Source organism: Pteronotus mesoamericanus, unplaced genomic scaffold (assembly GCF_021234165.1).
Source record: "Pteronotus mesoamericanus isolate MK-2021 breed Mesoamerican mustached bat unplaced genomic scaffold, CSHL_Meso_final scaffold_54, whole genome shotgun sequence".
In the NCBI taxonomy this organism is placed as follows: Eukaryota; Metazoa; Chordata; class Mammalia; order Chiroptera; family Mormoopidae; genus Pteronotus; species Pteronotus mesoamericanus.
Genome location: NW_026555321.1, coordinates 2,374,231 through 2,389,135, shown reverse-complemented (window position 1 = coordinate 2,389,135; position 14,905 = coordinate 2,374,231). Strand labels below are relative to the sequence as shown.

The following is a 14,905-nucleotide window of genomic DNA, read 5'->3' as shown; positions in this document are numbered from 1 at the left end:
ACAAAGATAAGATAAATAAGCATTTGTATTTAAAATATAGAGTCCCGTAGTTATACAAGAGTAAACAACAGTGACTGTCTTGATGGAGGCTAAGAGAACAAAGGAATAGAATATCACTAGAACAGAAATAAATGTGCTCAAGTCCCAGCTCTGCAGGGAGGGCCTGGGCTCTAGAGGGCATGGGGACACCTCTCAGGCTGTCCACACAAGTCTGCAGGAAAAAAGGAAGTGCCTATACTACCTGAAACTGTAGGGGAGAGCTGTGCGCATTCACTAGGTAGCTTGAGTTCTTTTGCCACCAGTTAAATAAACCAGGTGTAACTTTTCTGAGAATGAAATCCTCGTCCAGAAGGTGTGACCCAGTTTGTATAGAGATCACAGTTCTGTTTGCCACTGATGTTAAGACATCACTTAGAAAATAATGTAGAGATGATCAGAGTCTCAGAGATGGGAAAGGCTGGGCAAATGGCTAACAGTGTTTTCCATCTTCTGCTTCCTGTCTGGGCTCATTCCACTTCTTCCTTGGTGAGGCTGCTGGATGTGCATTTTGGAAGTACAGCACTGATCACGCTGCCGCCTGATCAGGCTGTTTCTCAGTGGTTGCCCATTGGCCCCAAGATGAAAACATGACATCTCACTGCCTGGAGCCCTTCATGGACTGACACTAGACCCCCTTTACAGCCTCCTTTCCAGGGACCCCCTTTCATGCTGCAACGAACTACTTGCTGAGCCCAAACATGCTACGCTTTTCACTCCTCTGTGGACGTACTGGTTCCTCTTCTTGGGGTACCTTTTCCTTTATGTGCCTGAAGGATTCTTAGTCATCCTCTAAGATCCAGCTGAAGTGCCACCTTCTCTTGAAACCTTCCTGCACTGCCTGAGCAGGATGCAGTGAATGGAGCATAATGTTCAAGGGCATAGGCTTGTGTTTGAATTTCAGCTCCATCACTTATGTGTCGGGTGAACTTTAACAAGTTACTTAATCTCTCCGAGCCTTGATTTTATAGTAAATACCTCAGGTTATTATGAGGATTAAATAATGTTATATATATATATATATGTATTACATAATTCATATCAAAACATGTAAGTATTTAATACATTTCTTTACTAATGCTATCTCAAATTCATTTATTCAGTAAACATTTAGTGTCCACCTACTATGTGCTCTTCATTTGCACCAGGTACTTGAAATGCACAGATCAATGAGACCTGGCCATGTAGCGAAAGTGCTCAAGCACAGTCCTTTTAAGAAGAATGTATGCAAAGTGCCATGGAGGCTACCATTGATTTTGTGACTACTTTATGCTGTGCACATTACACGTGTATCTCATTTCATCCTCCAACAACCTTAAGATGTAGGTGTTATAATCCCCATTTTACATCTGTGGGCACCTACTCTCAGAGAGGTTACATAACATGCCTACCTGCTATAGGTATATACCTATCGAATAGTACAGGCAAGAGTTAAACCTAGTCCGTCTGACTCTGTTAAAAGAAGACTTAGGAAATATTTGGAGAATGCCATAAGCCCATTGAGATTACATCTTGAAAGGCACAACCATATTTTTCCAAAAGATGCTTCTTTCTACTTCTGCCAGAGGCAGCATAAATTCTAGGGCTTACCCAAGTTGACAGCCCACATTTTCTTGCAATTCATGTTCTATAATTTATATAACAAATTCTGTTTCCTTGAGTCTCGCTATTAACTCTTAAACCTCTTCCATATTCACTTGGATACTTGGAATAGTAAAAATGAGAGAATTTCAAGTTTATAGTAAAGGTCCAGAACCCAGTAGCTTTTGTCTCTAAACCTCTGGAAGGAGTGATAGGCTTCACTCATCACTTATACACTATATCTAGGTGTGTAAATAAAAAGTAAAGTTTTCTGATGGTTTTAGTTTTCCACAGCCAGCTCCCTTGTGGAAGGGTGACGTTCTCCGTAAACGCGGTGCTGCCCTACAGTGAGATCCGTGGGCTCCGCCCAGCCCTGGCCTGCCTGGAATGGAAGGCTGGAGCGCGCGTCCTGACTGACCTCATTGGCGATCACTTCTCCCGGAGGGTCTGGAATACCCAAGGCGCTCCGGTGGGGAAAACAGGAAAGGCACCGCCAGTGCCTATTGCCAAGGTGCTTGGCCCCTCAGGCCTAAAGGAGCAACATTGGCCTCGTCTTTTTTCCCCTTCCTGGGGGTCGGATTGTCGGGGCTCAGCTACCCAGAGAGAGAAGGCTGTGTAACCTGCTCGGTTTACTGGATAAGAACGAGGTCAAGGCCCTATGCAACACGGTCACCAGTCGCCTGGTGCAGCCTGAGGCCCGCCAAGATGCCATTCCTGCAGTATTAATGTACAGTCAAAAAAAAGCCCACCGAGATGTCATATTTAAGTACTTGGCATCACAAGGGGTTGTGATATCTCCAGCTACTAAAAGATACAATCTTATCCAGTATGCAAAGGATTACTGAATACAACAGTTACATCTGAAATTGAAGGCAACACCGGAGCACTTAAGACGTCTGAGGACATTAGAGTCTTTCAACAGCGGGAGAAAGAAGATTTTAAGAGTCTGGAAAAAGTTGATTTTCATCAATTAAGAGAAGAATTCTGGCACTGATTCTTTGGACTTCTTCATTCTCAGAATCCTTTTCTTGGATGACTTCAAGGTGAATGGGGGCCACAGCACTTCTGGCATGATGTCAAGCGTAGGTTTTATTACCTCACATCTGGACAAAGTGTGATAGACTACCAAGGAGCAGAAATTGTGAGCCTTCGCCCGCTGCTGTCACTAGTGGAAGAAGAGTATCTTTTTTTCAGTCTCAACCCTGATTTCCCACAGACTGAAATGTGCTTCTTCTCCCCTGCTGTCTGGTTATGGTTGCAGTTGCTGGGACTGCCCACCAAGGAAACACTTGTTTGGGAATTGTTGAACAAATTTTTGGACTCATCTGCTGCCGTTTTGTGGAGAATCCTTGGAAAATCAAATTTATCAACCCAAGACTCTTTGGAGAGGCTTCCCTTGCTCTTTGAACATCAATGAAACCAGCTATTACATTTAAACCAAGTGATCTAGAGGCCTTTTATAACACAATCACTTTATATGGTACCGAAAAAGTACAACATAATGTAAGGCAGGCATTGGATGGTGGAACTGGAGGCCAAGCTTTATGTCATGGAAATGAACCATTCTTGAACGAAAGAGAACTGAGTTTAAGTAATCCTCTAAAGCAGGGCTGTCTATCCTTTTGGCGTCTCTGTGCCATACATACTGGAAGAAGAAGGGTTGTCTTGGGCCACACATTGTGACACATAATCACAAAAAAAATCTCCTAGTGTTTTAGGTAAATTTACGATTTTGTGTTGGGCTGCATTCACAGCTATCCTGGGCCACTTGTGGCCCACGGGCCTCAGCAAGCGTTGAGCGTTGTATGTCAGTCTCTACAGAAACTCTTCTAGACACTAACATTGACATATTTTAGTTGAAATATCTTTTTTGACCACAGACTGACATACTATGTGAAATCTTGCCTCTTTCTACCTGAGTTGCAGCAAATGTTCTGCTTAATTAAGTTCATCAAATAAATCTCACTTTAGATGTTAAAAAAAGAAATTTTTAGAATGAAAGAGTGCTAAGAAGGCTTTTAAAGATGTTTGAATCCCACTTTATTGGTCATAGTTATTAGTTGCAAACACAGACTCCAGTTATACTATTTTAGTTGGAAAGGAGTTTGTCAAAAAGATTATAGTGGCTTATAGATAGATCTTCTCTTATGGCCAAAGAATTAGATTTAGCTGTTTCACAGCCAGGGGAAAAAAATGCTTAACGACACCTTAAAACTATTCCAGTGAAATATACGGCTGCCCCTGTCTGCTGGTGATTGAACTTAGAAGCATCAGCATAACAGTACTTGTCATGCCTTAAACTTGGTGTTCATTTTCTAGGAACTACTAGAAATAAAAGAAAAGCAATTTTATAGGTGTATTTGGTTCTTTTTAGGTATGTGCTCACTCAAGGAACGGAGCTGAGATCTAGTTAAAAGATCTTATAAGAACAAAATCCAAATTGAGGCATGTTTAAACAATGAAATCATGCATAGCAATGAAAAAGAATAAACTAGAGCCAGATCTATTAATATGGCTAAAATTTAAAAATGTAACGGTGATCCAAAAAAAACAAGTTCCATAATAACACATACAGTGGGGTACCATATGTACATAGTTTGAAAGCTTGCAAAAATAGTTTCTATATAGTGTATGGATATATGCATATATTGTAAAACTGGAAAACCATCTTGAGGAACGACGAATAACTAGTTCATAATAGTCATTATTTCTGGAGAAGGGGAGAAAGGGAGTAGGCTCCGAAGGGTACACAGGTAGCTTCAGTTGTATCTTTAATGTTTTGTTTTTATTAACTATTTTCTTGAGACATCCAACAAAATGTAAAGATATGCTAGATCTGAGTAGTTGGATACCCAATATACAGTTGTTAGTTATATTTATTCTCTGTATGTTTATTTTTATAATTTAACATGTTACTGCTGGACTTTTGAGTATTCAGATACATTTTAGTTGGTTATTAAGATATATTTTTTTAAAAATACTACCTTTTTTTTTACATAGAGGTGAATTCAAAAGAAGTGGTAAAGATGCAGTTACTGACTTTAGTTGGTTCTGTTCCCTCTAGGAAAGTGTTCAGGAAGACAGCCAAAAAACTTGGTCACTGAGCTTTCCGAAGGGGATTCATGCGATCCTCGGTGCTAGCTCAGGCTTTGCCAGGTATGTGAGCAACAGCCAGGGCACACCCCAGTCCTATTATGTTTCTCTCAGGTGACCTTCCAAAGGGTGTCATGAGTGCTTGGTCTCGAGCCAAGTTGCCTTTGTGTAGAGTTCTGGCCACAAAAGTCCATGTTGGTTTAAAATGTTCTGTTTACAAATGTGTAGTCAAATAGCCTGGGTGTCATCAAAGGAATGATTTGCTTGACTTGCCAATTCTACCCTGTTATCGTGGGAATTTATTTTGGGAATAAAGGAACTGAAATGTTCGGTCAAGTCCTTTATAATAAGCAAAGTGAAATCTCATTGGAAGGAGAACAAAGAAATGTGTGAAATGCAAAATCAAGAGGAGTCATCTTAAAAGAAATCAACTGAAAAAATGTTTGAAGACTTGTGGCAACCCTTGCAGAGAGCCCCCCCCCCCCCCCGAAGGCTTTGAACTGGTGGGATTTCCACTTGGACTCTTCGCTCTGGTTCCCCAGGGCCCTACACTGCCTCCAGCATTGTTTGTTTGGTTGGTTGGTTGGTTGGTTGGGTTTTGGGGTTTGTTTTTTTTTTTCTGTGCAGGAATTTTTAACCTGGAGTCCACAAATCCCCAAGTGGTCCATGAATAGACTTCAGAGATTAATTTTTTTATTGACATCTAACTAAAATTTCAGTTATGGAGGTAACTGGCAACAAACCACTACAGTGTTTTTTCTTTATTGTTGACACTGTTACAGATATTCCCATTTTCCCCCACTTTGCCCACCTCCACCCAGCTCCTGTCCCCCCTCCCCTCTGGCCATCTAACCACTGTAGCAATAACAGTGCTTGTAACTTTATCATTATGTCCAAAACAGACTGGACTGGTCTGTGATTTTCTTCTCTTTACATGTCCTTGTGAGGTTTTGGTGTCAAGGTTATGCTGGCCTCAGAAAATAAACTGGAAAATTATATTCTCTGGAAGAACTTGTATAAGGTTGGTGTTATTTCTTAAATATTTACTAGAATACATTGGTGAAGGCCTTTGATGCCTGGGGGTTTGTTGTTTTGGGTTTTGGTTTTTTTTTGTAAGAAGACTTTAAAATACATATTTAATTTATTTTCTATAAGCAAGACCATTTAGATATTCTATTTCTTCTGGAATAAGTTTTGGCAAGTTTCTTTTTCCTAGGAATTTGTCTATTTCATGTATGTTTTCAATGCTAATTTGTAAAATTTTTTATCTATTGATTTTAGAGTAGAAAGGAAGGGGCTGTGGGGAGAGAGAGAGAGAGAAACATCAGTTTGCTGTTGCACCCATTTATGCACCCATTGGTTGATTCTTGTATGTGTCCTGACCAGGGATTGAACCTGCAACTTTGGCATATCAGGACAACGCTCTAAGCAACTGAGCTATCTGGCCAACCTCTTATCTTTTTAATGACTAGAGTAATGCTGTCCTCTTTTTCATTCTTGATATTAGATAAAATTTTGAAACATTAACAAAACATAGGGTTCTTAAGTGTTTAGGAAAATCACAGCAATTTATAGGTGTTTAAATTAGTACAATCTTTCTGGAAGACTCTTGCAGTGTATATCAAACATAAAAAGTAAGCATATTTTATCCAACAATCCCTTTTAAAGAATTTGCAATAATTAAATAATTTCACAAATACAAAAATATTGAATACAGCATTATCTATAGCAGCAAACAAAACAAAACAAAACAAAACCTGTAAACAAATCAATAGAGGAGAGGGAAGTAATTATGTTACTTACATTCACTAGAATGCCTTTCATAGTTACAAAATAGATGCTCTTGATATGGAAACATGCTGGGGAGCCAGAAGCAAATCTGAGAAGAGCATGTACAGTGTAACCTCTTCTATGTACATAGAAAGTAATTGGGAAGCACGGTCACCCAATTTCTAACAGTGATTATCTGTGAGGGGTAGGATGTTGGGTAATACTTCTTTTCTTTTTGCTCTTTTTCATTGTTTAAAATGTTTGCATGAACATGTATCACTTTAACAAAAATAGCAAAACTTTCTAAAGAACTTGGCAGTAGCAAGAAGATGAGAGGGTGTTAGAGGAAGGGAGTGTCAAAGCATTTTTCTTGCATGATGGAGGAGAACTTGAAGTCTACAAGAAAGAAGGAATAATCAACCGAGTAAATCCTTTAGAAGGACAGGAAGGCCTGGACTGAGACACACAAATTAGCCTTAAAGGGGCAGGGCCATATTTCTTTCCAGAAAGGAGGAAAAGGCCCATGGAGAGATGTAGAAGTTCACAGCCGAAGAGAAGGGAAAATACGAATGTTCATAACTCATGGCTGCCAATTTCTTAGTGAAACTGTAGGTAAGACCATTTGGCAAGAGCGGGGGAAATGAGAGTGAGTCAAGGGTCTCGAAGACAGAGGTATGGCTCTCCAATAGAACTAACAGTAGCATTGGGATTAAGTGGGGTGCGGACGGCCAAGCTGATGTGGCAGCCTTGCCTCAACTTTTGTAAGGGAGCCCAGGGGCATGCTGGGCAGTTTTTCTCTAGCCGGTACCAGCCCTAGCAGAGCTGCAGAGGACACTGATGAGTGCAGTTTAAATAACTGGTCTGAGAATCCAGGATGCTTGGCAGGAACGTGAAATTGAAAGAGTACCAACAACTGGGTATTGAGCTGGAATGTGAACATCCAAGAAGTCAGAAAACAGGTGTCCATGGTCAAAATGGGTTTTCAGAGTTTGACCTGTAATAGGAGTTCTGAGGGACATGAAGGTCTGCTAGGCGGTCATGGGCATACAGGAATGGTCTCGGAAGTTGGGACGGTCAGAGGGTTGTGATGCTGGCGGCATTTCCCCGCATAATGACGGGCATTCTTTTGGAAGAGATATTGAGGCAGGTACTATGAGTTTGGCTTCAAGGACAGAAAGAAAGCTAACTCCTCAGAGAATGTTTGATGAAGAGAGGGGTTGAGTCCCGGAGCCACTGTGGGAGAGCAGGGAGTTCATTGGCCTCCTCTCCCAAGGCCAGGATTCTGGGCTCCCCTTGAGGCAGAGAAGCAAAGCCAGGTTTGCACTTCAAGAGGCTGGCGGGAGGAATGGTCCAGAAAAGGAGAAGGAATGTCCTGCAGACGCCTCTTAGCTAAAGGACGGAAAGTACGGGGTATAGACGAGTTGGTAAAAAATAGGAGAGTGGTTTTTTAAGCGAAGCAGACTAGTGAGAGGAAGGGCTAAGCTGCAAAGGGGTAGAAATTAGTTTGCTGGTTTCCCAAAGGAAATGCTGAACTGTATGTTTCTTTTTCTTATCACAAAGCAATATCTGCCCACTACAGAGAGAACAGAAAATACAGATAAGCAAAAAACCAAAACAAGAAAACTGAAAGAACCATAAAAACTACCCGCGATCCCAGGGTCCTGGAGTTTTTCCATTGACGTGTTTTTCCGGTCCTGTTCCCACCACCACAGATCCAGGTCAAGGCCACGTCATCTCTAGAATAAGCTTGTCCTCTGGGTCACAGGTGTCTCCCCAGCTGAGCCATCAGGCCTGCCCCAATCCCCCCCGCACTTGCCATCCTGCATAGGCCACCCCTCATCTTCCCAAAACTCCACGTCCCGTTGTTCCTTCTCTTTTTAGTTTCCATGGGACACTCCATTGCCTCCCTTGGCTTTCAAGGGCTTCTATAAATTGGAACCATCTTACCTCCCTGTCCGTGTTTCCAAACCTTTTCTTTTCCTCAGACCTGCTTTATTCCCCTCCCAACTCACTTCCGCCACGTCCTCACATCTGGTCTCTCTCCCCCCACCGTGATGCCTGCCCCATCAGCCTGACCGCCCCAATCCAGGTTCTCCTGCCTGGCAAGGCGCAGTGCCCCCTTGCAGCCCATGCAGACTGATCTTTGTCCCCCCAGGTACTCATTTCGCCACTCCTTTTAGGACCTCGTCAATTCCGTCTCAGTAACAACTCAGGTATGGTGAGTATACTTAGGGACACTTGGGTAGGAAGCAGAGGATTCCGAGCTGGGAGGGACGTAGTCCCCTGATCTTACTGATGGGGAGCCTCAGATTCACAGAGGCCAAGGGACACCCCCCAAGGTCAACCAGCAAGCTGTTAGTAAAACTGAGCGAGACCCCTGATTCTCAGACCTGAATGCTACTTGTTGAATTGAATATTGATTTTAAAGTACAGCTTTTCTCTGATGCCCGACATGAAATCCCAGAGACCTGAACCAGTGGTTATCAGTGTTTAGAATACATCAAAATTACCTGGGGCTATTTCTAAAAGTCCAGACTTCTAAACCCAATAGTGGAAAACCCTGATTCAGTAGGTCCAGGGTAGGACCTGAATATTTGCATTTAAAACAAAACAAAAAACTCCCTGGGTGATTCTAATATCAGGAGCCCACAGACCACCCTTCGGGAGACAGAGGTCATACCTTTGGTTTTGCTTCCTTTTTGAGTTCCCTGATGCTGTCCCTATTGGACACTGTTAAGCTTTTCTGAAGCCTCTTACCCCAGATGCAGGCCTGGGTTACCCCACATCCAGGTTTCCCTCCAGAATGTAACTGCAGCAGCTCAGGGCTGTAGCCTGTGTACCTTCTTAGGCTCAAACTGGCCTGCGTCCAAGCTGCTATCTTTCCCAGGAGCCAAATTATTTTTCCAAGTTCTTTTGGACATACCTTGGCAAAATATTGAGTGTAGTGGAATTCTTGTTGGAAACACCCCATTTGCCAAGGTGTTTCTGAGCACCTTCTATAGTGTGGATGCCCAGCCTCTGTGGCCTGGCAAGTGCCTGTGCCACTGGACACCCAAGTAAACCAAAGCCAAACATGTGCCGAGAGCTCTCCAAACCCCAGCACACATAGCCCTGCGCCAGATGACAAGGAGGAAGGGCCGTTTGTGTTGTGATTAGGGCAAGACTTTGAACACACTGCCTGCCTGGGTTTGTATTGCAGTTCCACCATTTCTAGCTGCATGACTTTTCACATTACTTTGCCTCTGTTTCCTCACCTATAAAAATTATAAAAATAATATAATTATATTATAAAAATAATTCCTCTCACAGGATACTTGTGATAACAAATAAATGCATGGAAATCACTTGATACAGCGTTTGGCACATAGTAAGTGCTGAGTAAGGGATTGCAATTAATATAATTATTTCATGAAAGATGTGATGAATTAATGAGACTCTAAAGAGGTGACTCACTGCTCTCTCTACACAGTTAGCCGCCTGCAGGTTATCAATTCCCTCCTTGTTGCATGAACATAGATGAGAGGAATGGCGAGTAATGTAGTAATAGCTCTTCGAAATGTTTCCTGAACCTCTGAAGACAATTAAAATATGTGGTATTTTCTAGCAATAAGGTCAAGCCTTGCGTAATGTAAGAAATTGACAGAAGTTCAGTGTTTTGGTACTGCGAGAAGGTGGCGGTTACATAACGGGCTGCAACCACGCCAATGAGTGGAGCAGAGGGTGGGAGAGCGGGCGCTTTTAAAAGATGTGTGACTGCTGGAGCGAAGGGTATGATAGATGGAGGACCGGCAGCAGCTGCGGTCTTCATAAAACTGATTCAGGGAGATTCATGCACTCCCTGCGCCATTTGTTTTGGGCACATGTTGGCTTGACAGCAGGAAAACCCGCTCCTGACATTTACTCTCAGGTTAGCACCAATGGGAGGTATGAAAGTTTATCTCTTATTAACCACATTGTGAGTGTTTTTAAGCTACAACTAAGATTGCATCAGTCTCTAAAGTGACACAAAGCTGAATTAATCTCTGAAATCATATGTTTAATCAACCTTTCGAGTAAAAAACGGAACTCACAGAGTTGCCAAAGCCTCACCTCCCTGCATCACGCTTCAGACTTAGAGGTGCCAAGCCTCAGATTCTGAGCCCAGGAGAGCCCTAGAGCGGTGCTGGGAAGCAGGTTCTTGGACCTCATTTCTGTTGTGGCCTGTGAGATGCTCGTCCGTGAGCACTCAGCGCATGATCTCAGGTATTAGCCACTAAAACACTTAGACTGCCCTATTTGAATTGTGCAATATTTCTTTAAAGGGGACTGACTGGTTTAAGTAGACTGCTTAGTGTTTGTCACAACATAAGGCTCAGACTTCTAGAAACCAGAAAGCCATTTTGTTTCTGGAACCATCTTTAGGCCAAGCATCATCCTCATCTCTTAGTAGGGGCCAGAATAGTTCATTTTTTGCCCAAACATTTGGGAGATGATGCTCACATGAGGGCACTTTGGGGTCTGCGGATGGGGAGAGTGCTAGAGGGAGCTGTTGCCAGCCAGGCCAGGTGCACCCCTTGGTAGCTCGCTTTTTACTTTAGCAAGAAGCTGCTGTGGAATGGGTTCCTGGGAACGGACGAGGCCAGGGAGACCTCGTCCAACCGAAGTCTGTAATCTTACCTCTAGGTCTTAAAATAAATAATTTTTAAACATTTACAATAAGAGCAAACTGTGAGGTGAATATACTCTTTTTTATTGCTGCCTCTCCAAGCAGCGTGGGGATCAGAATGCGGGCTTGATGGCTGGGTGGCAGGCACTAGCCAGGAAGCCCTAACTAGCTACAACTTTTATTTGTTGACATAATACCCACTTCATACAGAACACAGACCACACAGTGCTCTGGAGGAGGGGTGACGACTGTGAAGTCTCGCTGAGTGCATATGTGATATTATTTTGAATATCAAACTTGGAAATTTTTTATAATAAAGTTTTTTAAGTGAATATTTGAGAAAAGGAGACCTTGGAAAATAAAAGTATAACTAACTTAAATTACCTTTAAATATAATGAAAGGACAAAAAACAAAAGGAGTGAGTTTCCAAAACTAAACTGAAAAGATGAAGAGATAGAAAACAGGCAAAATAATAGATAAAAATTTTACGTGGCACATCTAGGAGTTTTAATATCTGATTAATAGAAGTTCCATGGTGAAAGAACACAGAAAATAGAGAAAAGGAAACTGTCAAAAGAAATAATAAAAAATATTTCAGGACTGAAGGTCAAAACTCTATATTGAAAGGTGCTTTAAATCTAGAGCCCAGTCCCATGAATGAAAAAAGAAAAACAACCCATACCTAGACATACCACCTTCAACATTTAAAATTCCAGAAACCCTGAATTATAAAAGCTTGGAGGGAGAAAACTTGTCACAAACAAATGAATGACAATCAGAATGCTATCAGAGTTCTTAACTTCAATGCTGGAAGCTAGAAAATAATAGAACAAAGTTAACAAAATTCTAAGAGAAAATTACTTTCTTTCTAGAACTTTATACTCATCTGAACTTCCAATCAAGTGTGAGTATAGAACAAAGACATTTTCAAGTCTGCAAACACTCAAAATTTTGCTTCCTGCTAATCCTTCTCTAGGAAACAACCAGAATAAGTACTTTAGCAAAATGAGAAAATTAAAAAGGAGAGAGGAACAGAATTCAGAAAGCAAGGAACCAACACAGAAAACAACCTGAAAAAGCCCAATATGTATAAAATAGGCTTAGTTACTTTGGAATTCACAGATTATCTGATATAGTTGGCCATTTGGAAAATAATATTTATATATATCGATAATTCAGATAGAGTGTTTAGGAAAATTCAAATGTAAATACATAGAAAATAAGCAAATGAAATAAATATGAAAGTGTTAAACTAAAAAAAATGGTACAAGGAAAAAATGTCCGAGTAAACTCTGGCTTTTCAGCAAACAGTTCTTTGTCATAATAATGTAAGGGAAGGGGAACTGTGGTAGGTTGTATAAAAAGCTAAAGTCTAAACTATTATAAAAAGAAGTTAATAGATGGAGGATAAATAGATAAACCAAGAAATAGCAATATTAACATTTTATTTGGTAAAAAAAAAAAAGAAGCTAACAGCGTCGAAAGTATTTGCTTCAGCGTAATGTTTTTTGATTTCAGTATTTTTGAGCACCTGGGTTTAAAATGTGATTTTTGTTTTCTTTGATAAAAATGAAAAATTATTTAAACATAATATAAAAGATCAAAAGTTTGACCATCAATGGGAAACTCAAACCTGCACCATCTAACAAGCTTTCGCCACTGCTGGCCTCTCCGTCATGGCACATGGTATAGCGCACAATCGAAATCTTGATCAAATCTAGACTCTCTGTCTCCAGGTTCTTTGTCACAGGATATATCCTCCCGGTCCTTTGGCAGGTGACTGGGCTGTCTGTTGCCAGAGTCATACCAAGTTACAGATGAGGTTAGAAGGCTGAACTGGGTACATGCCTCATAACAGGAAGGAAGGAAAGGAGAAGAAAATCCCCTTATAGATGGATTTAGAAAACAATTTGCCACTTTGCTATTGAGACAGGCAGCTTCAGGGAAATTCTATCTGAAATGCACCAACCAGCTGAATATAGCATCAAATGACGATTCCCCTTCTTTACCATCTGAATGCAGCTTGCAGGTATGACTCCATGGTGTGTCTCTAGGCCCTCACGCAGGGCTGATCTTCTCTCCAGCCATCACCATTGCTGACTGCTGACTGAAGCCCGTAAGCCTGGGGTCTCTCAGTGCAGACTAATCCACGTCTGGGCTCGCTGAATCTGGTTCGAATTGGACCACCCAGATCATGACAATATTCAAGCGGCCATTCACTTCTCTACACCCTATTCTTGTTGACCAGCACTCTCTGAAAGAAGTGATTGTACAGGGAAGAGCCTTTCTAATTCTACACACAGGTGTGCAGGGCACCAGGCCAGACACAGGCTAGGACGTAGCTGTTTGTGTAGACTGGTCTGATTAAAGCCCAGGCTGTCCTCCTCTGTTCCAGGCTTGGGTGCCGTTTTATAGTGGAAACAGTTGTTCCAGACTCCTAGTTGGATTAGTTGTAGTCAAACCTGTTTATGGAAGTGTTTTCCTTTGAAAAAAAGATTACACAAACATGTTTATTATATGCTTGTAACAGATTGAAACATTACAAAAGTATGTCAGAAAAATGATTGTATGTATGTTCGTAATACAATTTTGTACAACATGTATACGTGTGTACATATATAACATGTACATGCATGTATTTCACAAACAACTATGACTACACGTATATAGTTATTTAACAAAAATGAGATTTTTACCTACGAAATGGAACTTGTTCTTTCATTTACATATATCATAGACATCTTTTCCTATATAGATTTGCCTCATTCTCAGGAATATTCTTTATACACTTTAGATTTATCTCAGTTCCCCACTGATGAATATGTGGATTCTCCCAGACTTACAATATTGTTAATGCTGCAATAACACCCTTCACTCTGAGGTCAGACAGCCTTAGTTCAGACCCAGATATCCCATTTACTTGCTTTGTGCCCTTTAGCAAGTTATTTAAAGTCTCTGTGCCTCAGTTTCCTGATCTGTAAAATGGAGATAAAATTGTACTCACAAGGTCCCTGTGGAAAAGAAAGCTAAGTTGGATAATATGTATGTACATATAATGCATTTAGCATATTATAATAGTGATAACTGTCATTTATTGAGTAGTAACTATCAGCTAGGCACTGTGCAGGTAAGCAAGTATCACTCTGGTTTTGTGTGTTAGCCTTATAACATTTTTTTTTAATATCTGTGAAGGCATCCTTATTATTAAAATGACATTAGCTATTCCTGTTCATTTACTCCTCCAGGTAAATTTTTTAAATCAACTTTCCACCTACTTCCCATCAATATGACAAGTTTTTTTTTTTAATCCAGTTGGAACTCTTAAAAGTTGTCAGAGCTGAATGACCCTTGGACTTGAGTCAAAGAGAACTGGATGTTTACGCAGTGTCCCTCCAAAGCCGCACAACATTTAAACTCTGTGAGCAACTGTAGCTTTCCTACCTGTAACATGGGAGAGATGATCCTTACCGGGGGTGGCGGGGGGATTTTGTAAGAAAGCATTACAACAGTGCCTGACATGAAATAAATGTGCTTGCTTAGGAGGCAAGGATTTTTACTTTATCTTCTGGTCCTTTGTCATCAGCACCATTTTCAGTGGCAACTCTAAGACGATCGATCTTCAGTGAAAAGTGTTTCTGTAAGAGCAAAAGCAGCAGTGTGTGAGCAGGATGAAGTTTAAGGCCCCTGCTTCCTGTGCAAGGCGAGCTGAACATTTATGACCAGTGAAGATTAGCCAAGAGGGAGGAAAGGGAATTGGGACAAACATAGTCCATTCCATT

The 14,905-nt window shown here is 41.2% G+C and overlaps 1 protein-coding gene and 1 pseudogene across 4 annotated transcripts in view; both read left to right on the top strand.

The window, feature by feature from the left end:
* The window catches only part of CTDSPL (CTD small phosphatase like), a 114,259-nt gene that overhangs the window by 15,142 nt on the left and 84,212 nt on the right, over positions 1–14,905 (top strand). The window lies entirely within an intron of this gene.
* On the top strand, positions 333–3,415 carry LOC129088237 (uncharacterized protein C3orf38-like; annotated as a pseudogene).